The sequence below is a fragment of the Canis aureus genome, chromosome 22, assembly GCF_053574225.1.
Source record: "Canis aureus isolate CA01 chromosome 22, VMU_Caureus_v.1.0, whole genome shotgun sequence".
Classification (NCBI taxonomy): Eukaryota; Metazoa; Chordata; class Mammalia; order Carnivora; family Canidae; genus Canis; species Canis aureus.
The window spans coordinates 10603745-10620798 of record NC_135632.1 but is presented as its reverse complement, the minus strand read 5'-3'; positions in this window follow the sequence as shown (position 1 = coordinate 10620798).

Here is a 17054-nt window from a genome sequence, read left to right as displayed (position 1 = left end):
AGACTTGTAGGAGGAATAAGTAGGAGATATTGCCATTGGTACAGCCAGAAGATGATGACTATTACTTGAAGTAAGACATTGACTGCAGTAAAAATGGAAGTGGGAATAAAACCCAGAGAGTATTACAAGGATCAAGATTAGTTGGTAGAATTAGGTGTTGGGAGTGAAGAAAAAAGAAACGATTCCTAGATTTCTGGCATGCCTAGTGGATTGACACTGCTGTGATGCATATTGGGTGGAAAATGGTATGAGAATATGGCACAAAACTTATAAAAAGAGATTCTTGCTCCTTTTAGGAATAAAATGGTCATTATAGGAAGAGTAAGAGATGCAAGAGAGGGAGAGGATGAGGCAAGTAGGTCCTGATTTTCCTTTCTTTGGGGGTTTGAGTCTAGAGAAGGGAGGTACATTAAAAAGAAAATGAGGGGGGTGGTGCCTGAGTGGCCTAGTTGGTTAAGCATCCGACTCTTGGTTTTGGCTCAGGTCTGATCTCAGGCTTGTAAGAAAGAAAGAAAGAAAGAAAGAAAGAGGAAAGAAAGAAAAAAAGAAAAGAAAAATAAAATAAAATAAAATAAAATAAATAAAATAAAATAAAATAAAATAAAATAAAATAAAATAAAATAAAATAAAATGAAGGGAAAACCAGGGATACTTTGCTTCCATATGCGATTTGAACTTTGGGGATACCTCCTTCAATGTTAGTTTCTTCTTTCCCCTAATTCTTACCCCCATATCCTACCCCTCCCTGACCTTGGAGAGCAGCTCCAGGCAAGCAAACTTGGAATCCCAGTGTTGTTAAGGAAAGAAGGGGATAATGTTTAACTGTCTTACAGTGTACCTAGTTCCTGTCTTGTATGGAGGGACTCCAGTCTCTTGTGGGGGGCATAGTGTATGGTGAACAGTCAAGCCTTCCAAGGGCTCTGGAGAGGCTGAAGAGAGGACATTTTGGCCATGGTCTAGACAGAAGTGTGGGGGAGCAATAGATTTCTGTCACCTACAAATGCAGAGAAGACTGGGTTACCTGAGGATAAAGACCAGGCTCTGACAGAGACCAGACGGCCAGGCTGAAATAGACATTACACTGGAGCCAAAAACAGCAACAAGGTGAACACTCACTAGGAGAAGCTGAATACATGTGAGGAGAGGTGGCTAAAGTAGTCAGAAAATACCACAGTGATTAGCACCAACAGCAGAAACTTTTCTCCGCTAGTACAAAGTCTCTCTCTCTCTCTCATATATCAGATGCCATCCTGGGCAGGAAAAGAAAAGGAGAAATAAAATGAGAAAATTGAGCATTTTGCTTAAGGTGACTATTCCCATTATTGCATTGAGCTGACTACTTGATTTACTGGATAGGATTTTTACCTTCTCTGAGGCTAAGGAGGATCAAGAGAAAGGTCAAGTAACTTGGAGACATAATAAAGGAGCTACTTTATTTTTTTCACCCAAGCATAGTGCAAGTACATTTAAACCTTTGCATTTAAATATGGAATAATATTGTTTTAAAGATGATGACTGGTAAATGTCATGGACACACCTCACATCTTTTAACATGTCTCACTTCAATTGGACTTGGTCTCCAAGAGTGAAGTTAGAGGTACTATGTGATTCGTGAAGTAACCCTTTTTGCCACTGTCAGAGACAGAATTCTAAGTTTATTTAGCATTAGCCTGATATAAACTGGTATCCCATTTGGTATGTCTTCATGTAAAGTTTTCAGAACCTAGGATACAAAGAAATAATAAGATTATATTCCGTTCAATGGATCCTTCTTTAACATGGTCGATGTTACCATGGACCTAGATCTAATGTCTAGCCCTTAAAGGCTATAACCAGACACTACATAATTGGAATTGAATATATTTTATGATTATTTTTTTTAACTAGAATAGTTTTTAAACATGTAAAAGACAATTTTTGCTCATGATTTCACTTCCAAGACATATGTTGATGACTTCTTCCTGTTGTTTCCGTATCCATCTATATGTATGTATGTACAGTCTGCTTAAGTGCGTAATTTCTAGGTCCAGAAGTGCAATCAGAAGCAGATTCTTCTCAAAATTCCTGAGCCTTTAGAGTCAACTCACAGAATATTATGAAACATACAAGTTTTATTGACAGGTCTCATTTTCTCTATACGTATTGAGGGAAAAATCTCTAGTGTTATGGACTCAATGTGTCCCCACAAAATTTGTATGTTGAAGCCCTAACCCCTAATGGGATAATATTTGGAGGTGGGGCTTTGGGGGGGGCTAATTGGGTTTAGATAAGGTTATGAGGGTGAGGTCCCTGTGATGGGATTAGTGTCCTTATAAGAGGAAGAGACTTGAGCTCTGTCTGACTCACTACTGAGTGAGGGCACAATAAGATGGTGGGGATCTGCGAGTCAAGAAGAGAGCCTCGCTAAGAACTTGACCAAGTTGGCACATTGATTCTTGGTTTCAAGACTATAGAACTCTACGAAATGTTTTATTGTTTAAAACTAAAATTTAAGAAATGTCTATTGTGGAAAGCCCCCCCAGTCTGTGGTATTTGTTATAATAGCTTGGACTGATTCATCCTGGTCATTTTACTAATGGTACAGAGAAGTGAGTAGAGGGAGCCCCACATTATTTGTTCTTGTTTGACCAAAGGAGGAGCTACATTTATATCAGCAGGTCTAGGCATACACGTGGCGTCTTGAGTCCAGTTGTGAGTGCAGACCCTTTTGCTTTTGATTATTATAGAAAGATGATCATAGGGCCTTCCACTTGCATTTTATGGGCACAGCTGGATTTAGTTCTTATGTTGGTCAAGAGTGGCAAGGAAACAGGAAATGGACTCCTTGATCACATCCAAGGTGGTCCAGGAGCTGTGGATTTCAGAGCAACAGGAATCCGTAGGGCCTCCTAAAACAAAGCTAAAAGCCAATCAGCATTTTTATGTTTCTAACTTTGCACTGGTCTTTAAATTTAACTGGTTATATAGTAACCAAATTGCTAACTCAATTTAATATTGAAGTCTCCTGGGCTTGAAATTCTTTAGTTCCCTGTCTAGTAACTAGAAACTTCGCGCTGTAACATTACATTTTCTTGAGAAGTCCTGGGCCTCAGAGAAAAAGATTTGTTATAGTATAGCTAACCACAACTGAGGAAACATGCAGATAAAAATATATGAATGTTATAAATTAGAATAGGAAACAGAGTTTTGTGTTTCCTCTTTTACTTTATACTGTGCATAATTTCATAAGTCAGTGAAATTTCTTTAAATAAACTATGATTGAGTGGTTGCTAAATATTTCATCTTACTGTTTTACCATCAAGTCCTTACTTTGGGGTATACAGTTGGCTCTTGACCAACACTGGCTTGAACTATATGGGCGCACTTATTTGTGGATTTTTTCACAAATACAGTATAGCACTATAATGCATTTTCCTTATGATTTCCTTAATAATATTTTCTCTAGCTTTATTGTCAGAATACAGTATATAATACCTGTAACATAAAATATGTATTAATTGACTGTTTATGTCATCAGTAAGGCTTCCAGTCAATGGTAGGCTATCAGTAGTTAAGTTTCTGGGGAGTCAAAGTTATATGTGGATCTTTGACTATGCGGGGGATTGGCGCTCCAGCCCCCATATTGTTCTAGTCAACTGTGTAGGCTAATTTCAACTTTTATATGTTGTAGATATTTATATATGAGTATATATAAAGCATATTTATTATAAATACATAAAATATTCTTTTTCATATTAGAATTTCTAGGCAGTTTTGAAATATATCTTTGTCAATGTTTCTATTTTTGTAAGATAGATTCCCAAACACAGAGGTCTTTTTTAGATTTTATTTATTTTTTTGGGAGAGAGAATGAGCAGAGAGAGGAGCAGGCTCCATATTGCACAGGGAGCCCTACACAGGGCTCTATTCCACAACTCTGGGCTCATGACCTGAGGCAAAGGCAGACAATTTAACCGACTAAGCCATCCAGGTGCCCTGAGGTCTTGTTTTTTAATGTTTCCTTTTTTAAGTTCTTAAAACCTTTTGATAAAAATATTTGCTAAGGTTTTAATCCCTGATAGTTTGAGGTGAAAACAAGTTAACACTCCTATCAACACAAAGTATAAGTAAGTGAACTGAATCTTATTTTTCATGGTGCCATATTTCTTCTGGGCATTATAGGCTTTAATCTACTTCATAAACTATGATCTCAGAATAATGTTTAAATACATTTATTAAAGAATTACTCTGTTTTATTAAGTTGCTAAATGAACACAGAGGTTGAGTTAAGGATTAAATGTAGCCACTTTAAATAAAATAATCCATGCTATCACCAATTTCTATGTTTTCATTAAATGTTACTCAGGACGTGGATAAAAGAGAAGTTCAAATATAAAATATTTTTGGATGACTGGGTGGCTTAGTGGTTGAGCTCTGCTTTTGGCTCAGGGCGTGATCCCGGGGTCCCAGGATCAAGTCCCACATCGGTTCCTTGCACAGAGCCTGCTTCTCCCCCTGGCTATGTCTCTGCCTCTCTCTCTCTCTCTCTCTGTATCCCTCATGGATAAATAAATAAAATCTTTAAAAAAAATAAAATATTTTGAAGCTAAGTAACTGCAGTAGTTTCTTAGATATGAGATTCCTTTTGTTTAACAGGTATGTGCAGTCTTAGGCAAGTGTGACACAATTTAGCTATGGTTGTATTTGACTACATTTATTTAACTATCATCTATCTATCATCTATCTATCTATCTATCTATCTATCATCTATCTATCTAAATATTTTATTTATTTATTCATGAGAGAGACAGAGAGAGAGGCAGAGACACAGGCAGAGGGAGAAGCAGGCTCCATGCAGGGAGCCCGATGTGGGACTCGATCCCGGGACTCCAGGATCCTGCCCTGGGCCGAAGGCAGGTGCTCAAGCGCTGAGCCACCCAGGGATCCCCTGACTAGATTTATTTAATATGCACTTTATAAAGACAGATTTTATGTTTATTAATCGGATACCTATTTCTAAACAGTTCTGAGTCTTTATTTTGTGCTGTCTGCTCATTAATAGTCATGGTTCTGAATAGGGAAAGAAGCTGTTGCCCTGAAAATGTGAATATATTATTTCAAAAGATGTGTTCCCCACCTCACCTATGATAAATAGTATTTTCCACCAATGAAGTCAATGCATTTTCCATTTCATTGTGAGAAGAAAATTATTTCTATGTCTACTTTTTGACTAGAAAATACCAATTTGATGACTATACATTTGTATTTGTTTATAAACTAAGGGGAAAATAGGTTCTTTTGAAATATTGATGATTGCAGGTAACACTCAGGGCTGGGCATTGTTTAAAGGACTTTACACATGATGATGCATTTAATATTCACAGAAAATCTGTGAGGCAGTCCTTATTATCTAGATTCTATAGCTAAGGAAATGAGGCCACAAAGAGGCTGACTTGCCTGGCTAAGTTCCCATAACTATCAGAGTCAAGTTGGAGATTTTAACCCAGACTCTTCATAACCATGTTATGTTTACCACCCTCACATCATACCCAGGAAGGCACCTCCCTCTGCATTTCACCCCTGTCAACTCAGTCAACAGTACTTACCATTTGCATCTCTTCAATATCCCTCTCCTCAGTAGCTATGTTAAATTTTGTGCTCTAATTTAGACCATCATCACCTTTTGCTTTGCTTTTTGCATAATATCTTCATTATCCTCAATTTCCAATCCCTTGCATATACAGATACCAGAAGGACCTTCATAACAAAAATACTAAAAAAAAAAAAAAAAAAAAAAAAACCTAAGAAGAGAACTTCCTTAACCTAATAAATGGCATCTATGGAAAGCAAACAGCTAACATCAAGCGTAGTGGTGAAAAACAGGAACAGCAAGTTTATTCTTACCACTACTATTCAATCTTTTACTGGAAGTTTAACTAAAGAAATTAGCAAGAAAAGAAAGAAAGGAAATCCATATTGGAAAGGAAGAAATGAAGATATCTCTATTTGCAGATGACATAATCTCATCTGTAAGAAAATGCTAAGGAAAGCACTAAAAAAACTATTCACTAAAAAATGAGTTCAGCAGGGTTTCAGGATACAAGATGAATGTTCAAAAATCCGTTGCATTTTTTCCCTTGTGATAAAATCTTTTAAGATCTATTCCCTTAGCAACTTTCAAATATGTCATATAGTATTAACTATAGACACCTTGCTGTACATATATCCCGTTACTTATATATATTATAGCTAGAAGTTTAACTTCCTTCACCTATTTTGTCCACCGACTCCCCCCTCTGCCTCTGGCAGCCACCAATCTCTTCTCTGTATCTATGAGCTCAGTTTGTTTGTTTGATTGTTTTGTTATTGCCTGGGCTTTTTTTAGAACATGTATTAGCAAATCATACAGTATTTGACTTTCTCTGTTTCAGTTATTTCACTTAGCTTAATGCCCTCAAGTTTCATCCATCTTGTCTCAAATGGCAAAATTTCCTTCTTTTTCCTTTCCTTTTTCTTTTCCTTTTCCTTTTCCTTTTCCTTTTCCTTTCCTTTCCTTTTCTTTCTTTTCCTTTCCTTTTCTTTCCTTTCCTTTCCTTTCCTTTCCTTTCCTTTCCTTTCCTTTCCTTTCCTTTCCTTTCCTTTCCTTTTTTTTAAAGTAAAATTGACATATTATATTAGTTTCAGGTGTACAATGTAGTGATGTATTATTTATATATATTGAAAAACAATCACCACAACAGATCTAGTTAACATCCTCCACCATACATAGTTACAATATTTTTTTTTTCTTGTGATGAGCACTTTTAAAATTTATTCTCTGGGATTTCCTTCTTTTTTATTGGTTGAATAATATTCTGTTTCTTTATGCATCCATCGATGGACATTTAGGTTGCTTCCATTATTTGGCTATTGAAAATAATACCGCAATAAACATGGGGTACATATATCTTTTTTAGTTGGTGTTTTCAGTGTCTTTGGATTAATACTCAGAAGCAGAATTGCAGAATCATATGGTAGTTTTGCTTTTAATTTTTTGAGGGATCTGTGTGGTGTTGTCCACATGGCTACACCAATTCGCATTCCCACAAACACCGCACAAGGGTTCCCTTTTCTCCACATCCTTGCCAATATTTGTTATTTCTTTTTGATAATAGTCATTTTAGCAAGTGTGAGGTGATATGCCATTGTGGTTTTGATTTGCTTTTCCCTAATTTGTGTTTTGAGCATCCTTTCATGTACCTATTGACTGTTTGTATGCCTTCAGAAAAATGTTCAGATCTTCTGCTTATTTTTAATTGGATTTCTTTTTTTTTTTACTCTTAAGTTGTATGAATTCTTTGTATTTGGGGGTATTAGATACATGATTTGCAAATATTTTCTCCCATTCAGTGGATTGCTTTTTCATTTTGTTGGTGGTTTCCTTTGCTGTGCAAAAGGTTTCTATTTCATGGAGTCCCACTTGCTTATTCTACTTTTGTTGCCTTTGTTTTTGGTGCTAGATCCAGCAAATCATTGCCAAAACTGATGTCAAGGAGACTATTGCCTATTTTCTTGTATGAGTTTTATGGCTTCAGGTCTTATATTTAGTTCTTTAATTCATTTTGAGGTCATTGAATTTCTTTAAAGGTATGCAAGTATGTATGTATTTATTTATTAGAGAGAGTGAGAGAGCATGCACAAGTGGGAGGAACACAGGGAGAGGGAGAGAGAATCTAAAGTAAGGTCCATGCTGAGCACAGAGCTCAATGTGGGGCTTGATGCAGGGCTTCACCTCAGGACCCTGAGATCATGACCCTGAGATCAGGACCTGAGCTAAAACCAAGAGTCAGATGCTTCATTGACTGTGCCACCCGGTTGTCCTGAGTCCATTGCATTTCTATGCACTCATAATAATCCAAAAATGAAATTAAAATGATTTCATTAATAATACACCAAAAATAAAATACTTAGGAAAAATTTAAGAAAGGTGGAAAATCTATAGTGTGAAAACTACAAATCATCATGGATACAAAAAACTTAAATTTGACATTTTAAATCGACAAATGATAGGCTATGTGAATTACATCTCCATTAAGCCAATAAATATATAAAAGAATATCTTCTCAAAATACTCCCTTGTCAGAATCTTCCAAGGGTTCTCTCTGGTCTACAAATTAAAGTCAAAATGTGGGGAACTAAATGAAAACTCTGTGATCTGGCCTTTCCTGCTTTGTTCCTTTTCAGGTTCATTCATGCTGCATTAAAACTAAGGATGCCTGTTGGTCATATATTTCACATACTCTCTCCCCTTTATGCCTTCTCTATCTCTTCATCTTCCTGTCCAAATTTTTCCAAACTTTTAGTCCCATCCCCTATGTCTTCTCTTTCCTCTAAGAAAGGTGACTCTCTTCTCCCATACCAAATCATTCTCTCTCCTCTGAGACTTTATAACAAAGTACCTCTGTACCTCTCCCAGAGCACTGGCCACTTTCTGTTTTCTAGCATAGTTCAATCAACGTGGCACAAGTTCCTTGTGATCAGGGTCCTTATCTAATGGGTTTATTTTTAAACTCCACCCAAAACTAATAAAGTGACATGCATGAAGTTGGTGCCCGATAAATATCTTAAATGAGGCAATTTAATCAAGAAGGGCAAAGAGAATTAATAAATGGAATAGTAAACATCTGATCCAATGAATGAATGAATCTAAACTTTTTAATCAGATTCCATGGCTGTGTCTTCAAGGCGCTTGCAAATAATAAAGTCCACTGTGATTAATTTAGACAGAAAAGAAATTATTTAAAGTACATTATCTCAAGGCATCTGGAGGATTCAGTCAGTTAAGCTTCGGACTCTTGGTTTTGACTCAGGTCATGATCTCACGGGTTGTGGGATCAAGTTCCATGCTGGGCTCTGCATTCAATGCAGATTCTGTGTGAGGTTCTCTCTCCCTCTTTCTCTATCCCTCCCTCCTTCCATAAATCAATCTTTAAAAAATTCATTATTTCACAGGGTCTTCAAAAGGGCCAGTGAGCCACATTCTTTAGCTTTCTTGTCAGAAACAGAGCTCAAGCATAGTGCAGAATTGGATTTTGAGAAAACACCCCTGCCCACAGCTGCTCAGCACTTATGAGAGTCAAGACTGGATTGCAAAACTATTAATATCATCCCCTGAAGAAGTGGACTCAAGTCTGAGCTACAGTTTATAAAATTAATATGTGTACTTTTCTAGCACCCACTGTGAATACTCCTACTTTCAGAATCTATTACTCGTGAAAAACCAAGTATGTTTAGCAAGGCATGAAACAGCTACCATCATTCATCAGTGGTCAGAACACATTCAAGCATGACTTTAAAGGTGTCATAGACCTTATATTTATTGTTCCGAATAAACATTAGTCTCGTGAAGAGTGAAGTACCGGAAGTTCAGGGCCTGCAATTTAGGTACACTGTCATTAGCCATGATGAAACCGTCTCTGGGTTTCCATGTCAGCGCACATTGTCCACCTTACAAGGTAATACTCTACAGAAATGAAAAGTCAACCTCCCTGTCTTTAGAGGCCTCAACATTCACTCAACCAGACCAACAATGTGCCAGAGCATCCTTGGGTTTCAGTGCTGATTTTGCAAAGGGGTGGACTAAGATGGATGGCTATTCAAGTTAAAGATGAGTGCAGTGGACTTCAAGAAATATCACCTGTCAGTCATTAAATGGGGACAAAAATAGTGTGACAAAGATGACCTTCAGGAAAAGGAACAGGAGCCTTTGGTTTTGATACCATCAGTCTTAGAACTATTTAGTTCTTACTTATGATGTACTTACTATGTTGCACACTGTGGAACTCACTACAGTAAGCCAATTCAGATGGATATTCTAGTCTTTATTTTAAAAGATTTTTAAATTTATTTATTCATGAGAGACACAGAGAGAGAGGCAGAGACATAGGCAGAGGGAGAAGCAGGCTCCCTGCAAGGAGCCTGATGCGGGACTCCATCCCAGGATGCTGGGATCGTGACCTGAGCTGAAGGCAGACACTCAACCACTGAGCTATCCAGGTTATTCCGCTCTTTTATTCAAAAGTGTCATGAAAGTGATACTGTGGGTAAAACATCTGACCTCTTCTGAGCTTTGGTTTTCTCAAATCTGAAGTAGAGAAACTATGAAGTGAACTATATGGTTGGTTGTTGTGGAGACTAAATTAAATAAGATATATTTAAAGGGTTCAAGAGAGTGCCTAGGTCTTGCTGGCAATAAATAATTGGTGGTTATGATTTTTTCCTTTAAGCATAACATCTATCAAATTACTTAATATTTGTAATTATCTTTATTTTTTTATGAAGTAGTTTTCTATGCCTTTCTACGGAAATAGCACACATTGTGCTCAGCATTTAGCAGGTGGAAAAACTCAGACAAAATGAAGTTAAACGATTTAACCAAGAGGAGTAGGAAAGGCACAACAATTCTACTCTTTCTACTTACAGGAGTGGGGGAGTGGTGGCATACACAAGGATGAAAACAGTCAAATTATAATTGACATAAGAGATAAATTGCCAGGGTGAAAGAAGATAAGCTAATTTTTAACCCAAGAATCTCTTAGGCACATCATTTTTCTTCATAAAATCATAGATTTCATGAATATTAAAGTATCCATCTCCAGCTACCCATGGTCTCCCTTATCAAATAAGATAAAGCATTCCAAAATCTTTTTAGATTGCTCCTGTCAACGTCAGTATGTAAAAGAAATATTAGTTGTCCCTTATATCCACTCAGATCATTTTTTTATGCAATGAAATTTTTTTGCTAAACACACAGAAATACTTTGTTTCCCATCTTTGCCTGAAGTTAGGTACAACCAGGTGATAAAGTTCTGGCTGAAGGAGTAGATTAGAAATGTGTGCCACTTCTGGACAATGCCTTTAAAGGGCGTGAGACAGCATTCCATTTCCCATTTTTTTCATCTGGCTGGCTGGAATGTGGCCATGACAGCGGGAGCTAGAACAGCCTTTTTGGCCTACGAGATGAAAGCTATTGTTCAGATGGCAGAAATAGAAGGAGCCTAGATCTCGGATGACTTTGAGGATTAAGCTTAGAACTGTATAGGAAAGAAAAATAGAGTTCTTATTCAGAATACAGCTAATTTGGGTAACATTATTTAAAATGATATTTTAATAAACACAATGCAATCTACTTATTCCATTATTGCTATCACCATTATTATTATTGTGTCTCTAACCTTTATTACAGAATTATTTTTTTTCAGAGTTTACTTATTTATTCATGAGAGACACAGGGAGAGAGTCAGAGACACAGGCGGAGGGAGAAGCAGGCTCCATGCAGGGAGCCCGATGTGGGACTCGATCCCAGGACCCTGGAATCATGCCCTCAGACCAAGACAGATGCTCAACTGCTGAGCCACCCAGATGTCCCTATTACAGAATTATAAATTGCTATTATTACAGATTATCAGACATCAACCAGACTGATATCTTCTCATCTTGTCCCATATGTATTTGTCAAGTAAAGAAACGAAGCCCAAAAAGTAGCAAATTCTGGAATTTCAAATAAATCTCCTAATGCAATTTAATATGATTTCACCTGAACCATGCTTAGACTTCTGTTTTTGTTCTGCTCCTCCATTTTGTAAAGATAAAAAACACATAACGTCAATAATATGAATGTCATTTCTATATCACTTATTATAGTACTTGTCTAAGCATCTAAATTTAAAATAGTTTGAAATACAGATACAGATACCCATGAAAAATTATTCACTTAAAAATCTGATTTTGAAACAGTCTGTATTTTGTGATCCAATTTTTAATTAAAAATGTATTTATGTGTTGGAGCGCTTGGGTGGCTCAGTTGGTTAGCATCTGACTCTTGGTCTCAGCTCAAGAGTCCTTGACCATTAGGGTCGTGAGTTCGAGTCCTATATTGGGCTCTATGCTGGGTGTGGAACCTATTTTTAAAAAGAAATTGCTAAAATAAATATATATATATATATGTGTTTATATATTTGTATGGATGTCTATATATAGTCACAAAATTATTATGGAAGTATACTTACCAGTAATGCCTTTTGTGTGAAAAATTAAAGATGATAAGGGAAGAACTTTGGCTTTTTTTCTTCAAAACTTCTGTGTTAATTTAATTTTTCAATGGAAATTTAAAACTTTTATAATCTATCTTTATAAAACTTGCTGTAACAATTTTATATGATTCCATCAAAAATAGCAATAAATCTCTAAAATTTGGAGACAGAAATACAATTAAATGCATTTTAATTATTAAAATTTATTATTAACTTTTATCTAGTTAAAATACAGCTAGCTGTATAAACAAACAAACTCTTTCTACAGAGCACTAAAGCAATAATGATAATCCAGTAGGGATTACTTTATATTCAAGAGACTGAGTAAGAGTAGTACAGGTGTTTGTCAAAGTGTACTGACAAACACTAAAAGGGTACAAAGGTACACTTCTTCCCTGTAAGTGGTACAAAGAAAAAAATGGGGGGAGGGAAAAATGGAGGGAGGGAAAAAGGGAAAGGAGGAGGAGAATTAAAAAAAAGTAGAAGGATGAAGAAGGAAAGAGGAGGAGAAGGCAGGAAATTAGTTACAAAGAATAAAATAGAATCATATTTTTATTAATTTCATATAGAGATTAAAAGTAAAAAGATAAATCAAACCTCACTAGCCAGTGTCTCAATTATTTAACCAAGAACAAAATGATTAGAAGTTCTATAATTAAAGAGTTAATTCATCATATGAAAACTTTTGTAAAGTATGGAACATTACTAACCATAGCATTTTAGCTTTACAGCTAGAATATATTCAGCAATTTTAAGTTCCTTTAAAGAAAATCTTCCAAGTACAAAACAGTTGCAAGTTTTGACTGCTCTCTAGTTATCTGTCAGTAGTTTATGAGAATTAAAGAAATACTGAAGCAAAAACTACTAAAAAATAATTTTTTATGATATACAAAATTTACAACATTCTGTACAAAAGACATGGCTGAAACAAACACCTAGAAAATTAACCTATAAATACCATAGTTTGCACATTAATTGAGGGCAGGTAATATGACTCATCTTCCAGTTAAACTGGTCATGGGAGGCTGTGAAGAAATTAACAATCCATGTGTTATTCATAAAATAAATATACATTTTGAAAGAAAAAAGAGCAAAGTTTTTTTTTCTGTTTAATCAATATGGAAAGAAAATAAAATTTAAATTACCCATTATGCTTATAATTAAAGAATACCTGCATATTTTTTTTAAATAAGAGTGTGGCAAATGAATATGGCAAATGAGTGAACACTTAAATAAAAGGCAGAGATGTGGTGCACTTTCTTGAGGAATAAATATTGTTACAGAATTAGGGAAAGCCTCTATCTCAGTATGATTATTGTTTCTTGTATAAATTTTAGTACCGTTGAATCATGCAGGGAATAAAAAATAAGGATTTTGTTTTTTTCTTATTTTAGAAGTTGATGGGGGAGGATACAGGCAGAAAAAAACACTGGTATAAAACACCCTATTTAGGTGGAAGCCAAATTATAACTGGGCAATTAAAACCATTAACCTCCAATCCAACCCAACATATGTAAAATCTATTGTTTCAAGATTCAAACTATAAATCTAGAACCCGCATGAAGCAATGGTTAATTAAAAGAAAAATATATAGAAATGAATAGTTTCTGCCATACAACAAAATGACTTTCTAAGTAGGTAATTGAGCTATTGGAGAAAAACAGAGGTTTAATTCTGAATAACGGACAATTAAATGAAAATTACAATGCAAGCCTACTTACAAAATTCTATTAAATCTTGTTCCTTGTGAGTTTATCTTTATGCATATTCCAGTTGAGTAATATAATTGGTATTTTAATAACGTGTTTTCCATTTTATCCTAGAAGAAAAGAGGAAAAGGAAATAATGAAGAAACAGCCATTGCTCAGTCATTTTTCTACCAGTTTTAACTGAAAAAAAAACCAAAAAAACAAAACAAAACAAAAAAAACGCTTTGATGGGATTCATTACAAGGTACCAACAACATCAGGTGACAATTACTCTTTATTACAGCCTCAATATCCCTATTAGAATAATCAATTCTTATACCATTTTAGTGTAAATTTAGTTTTTAGTAAAAATTCCATAAATGTATATCTACATATGTTTATACAGATGAGAAACAGACCTTTGATTACAGGTGATCCTTTAACAATGTAGCAGTTAGGGGTGCCAACTCCCGCATAATGAAAAGCCTGTGTGTAACTCAGGACTTCCCCCAAACTTAACTACGAATAGCCTATTGTTGAGGAGAAGTCTTACCAATAACATTTGATTAACACATATTTTGTATGGTATATGTATTATAGACTATATTCTAAAAATCAAGTAAACTACAGAGTAGAACATGTTAATAAGAGAATTATAAGGAAGAGAAAATACATTTATAATGCTGTGCTGTATTTATAAAAAAAGATCTGCACTTAAGTGGACCAGAACGGTTCAGACCCCTGTTGTTCAAGGGTCAGCTGCAACTGTCATTTATTAAGAGGATGTTCAAGTTTGTGCAACAGAGATAACAGATGTTTTACATAAAAGAAAGCACAATGGAGAAAAGAAATATTGCAAAATAAGTAGTAATAAAATGGATTAAGTAATTAGATAATAAGCTGTAAGTTTGAAATATGGTCAAATTCTAAGGTTTTTCTTTTTTAAATACGTGTCATTCAATCTTTTTTGGAAAATTACATACTTAGGTTAAAAAATGTCACAGGATTTTGAGGTTTTATATGCCATAATTCTGTATTGTGGACTTTGTAATAGTCTCAACAGTATAAATAATCTACATATAAATGTCAGCTTTATGATGATTCCTAGCACATCAACATATATTCATTAATTCCTTCCTTATTGAGTAACTACTAACCTCCAGACACTATTTAGTTATATTTAGGGAAAAAATGGTGAATAAGATTAGTGCACACTCTCTGATATCATGCATTTTCTGTTCTATTGAGAAATGATAAAAGAAACCCCCTTAAGTACTATGTATCTTAAGTACTATGACGGATATAACCATGGTGCAATGCTAGAAACAAATGTCTGGAGGCAATGAGTATTTATTTCTGGAAATTTTCTGTAAGAAGTTCAGAGGATTCCTCTTTGGAAAGGTGATTTTTAGGCTGAGACCTCAAAGATAAGAAGAAGCCGGGTTTGTGAAGATGCAGAAAATGGAATGAGGAAAAAAAAAAAAAAAAGACTCTGAATGGGGAATGGGCTTCCTTGTTATGATATATGTGTTTGGGGTGAGTGACCAAGAAGGAGAGGATTGAAATAAGGTTGGAAGGTGGAGGGAGGGGATACTAGGCCCTCCAAGTTAGAGTAGAAAGTCTGTATTTTATTCCAAGTGAAAAGAAAAATCTTTGAAGGGTGTTAAGCAATTTTTTGACATAAATTCTAATATTATTTGTCCTAATTAAACACTAGTTCCTAGATTCCCATGATTCGAGTATTGAGATCCTAGCCTATCTGCCTCAAATCATAGGTATTTAATATCCAAAGTGCAGAGAAGGCACAGGAAATTATGTCAGAAGAAGAGTTTGAAGTAGACTGAAGGGAAAGGGTCATGAGAGTTCCTTATGATCCAATGAAGTCTGGGAAGAAAGACAGACACCAAGGTGGAGAAAAAAGAGAGTGTGACAAAAGGGTCATAGCTTTCACCAGCTATTGTGAAATCCCAGTCAGAGGTGTGGAGTTAATTGAGGGGAAAGACAAATCAGAAGGGGTTTTGCCCACTTCTATTTTGAACTCTGAAAAGACAACCTCCACACTGCGGTATTTATAGTAACATGGGTCAGACATGGCACAGAAAAAAATGAAGACATGGCAGCATTAAGCAGACAGAGTATCTGAGAAAATGGCAGAATTAAGCAGAGAGGGTGTCTGAAAAAAGGCTCAGAGCTGCCCTTGTTTTGTGGCGCACGGAGAAGACTCAGCAGTGCCCAGTGCCCCGTGAAGGGGGTGGAAGGTGGCTGAGGCCCGAGTCAGGAGGCCTACCTGGGGCCTCCCTGACAAGAGACAGGTGATCATGGCGCAGAAGCCACAGCACAAAGGTTAATCGGGCACCACGTGGGGGTGAGGGTGGGGGCTGTGTTTGAAAATAAGAGGAGTGGACCGTCACGACCTGACGTGTCTAAGAGACCAAGTGACAGGTTTACGCTGTACCTCAGAACATAGTGCAGGAATCCTGAGGAGGGACCAGTCATCCTACAGCTGACACCTGGGAGCACCTGGACAGCCCAGAGGTCAGTGCAGGAGTCCCAGGTCTCTCCTCCACTTCTGCAAAGGCATGAGATTCCCTTGTGTCCCCTCTTCACACTCCCATTTGCCACTTTGAGACTTGCGTGTGGCAGTCTGGAACACAGAACACTTTCCTGAAACAAAACAAAACAAAACAAAAAGCAAAAAACAACAAAACATTTAATCCAGAGCCTGAGATGCTATTAATTAGCCAGTTAAAATTTCTACCATGAACTCTGTCCTTATTGGGCAGGGTCGGGCCTGGGATAAAGATTAGATTTGCTGGGCAGTCGAGAACCCTCAATTACTTTGCACGTTGGAATGTCCTGAGTGTAAATGTGCGGCACTACCTTGGCACTTCGATTTAATCATCATGCCATTTATTTCAGTTCACTGACAATATATAATTAGTACACATATAAAAATGCATGTTTATTAAGATATGTGTACTGCTATTAAAGAAATTCTCTGAAATGGAAAGTATTCTGAACCTGAGTAAGAAATCATATGTTCTGTGGCTGACACTGTCACTGCCACCAACTGGCTCTATAACCTGGGGCTAGTCATTTAATTTCTCTGGGCATTAATTTTCTCTGAAAAATGAGGAGACTGGACTAAATCATTGCTAAGGTCAATTTTGATTTCTGATGTCCGTCATGTGAGTGCTAAAATGAGGCCTGCTGAGATGATGGTGGTTAGATTTGCATTAATCAAGAAACAATGATAATAAGTGTAGAACCATTTAATGAGTCCAGGCCATTTGCCTGGCACGAACTAAGTCATTTT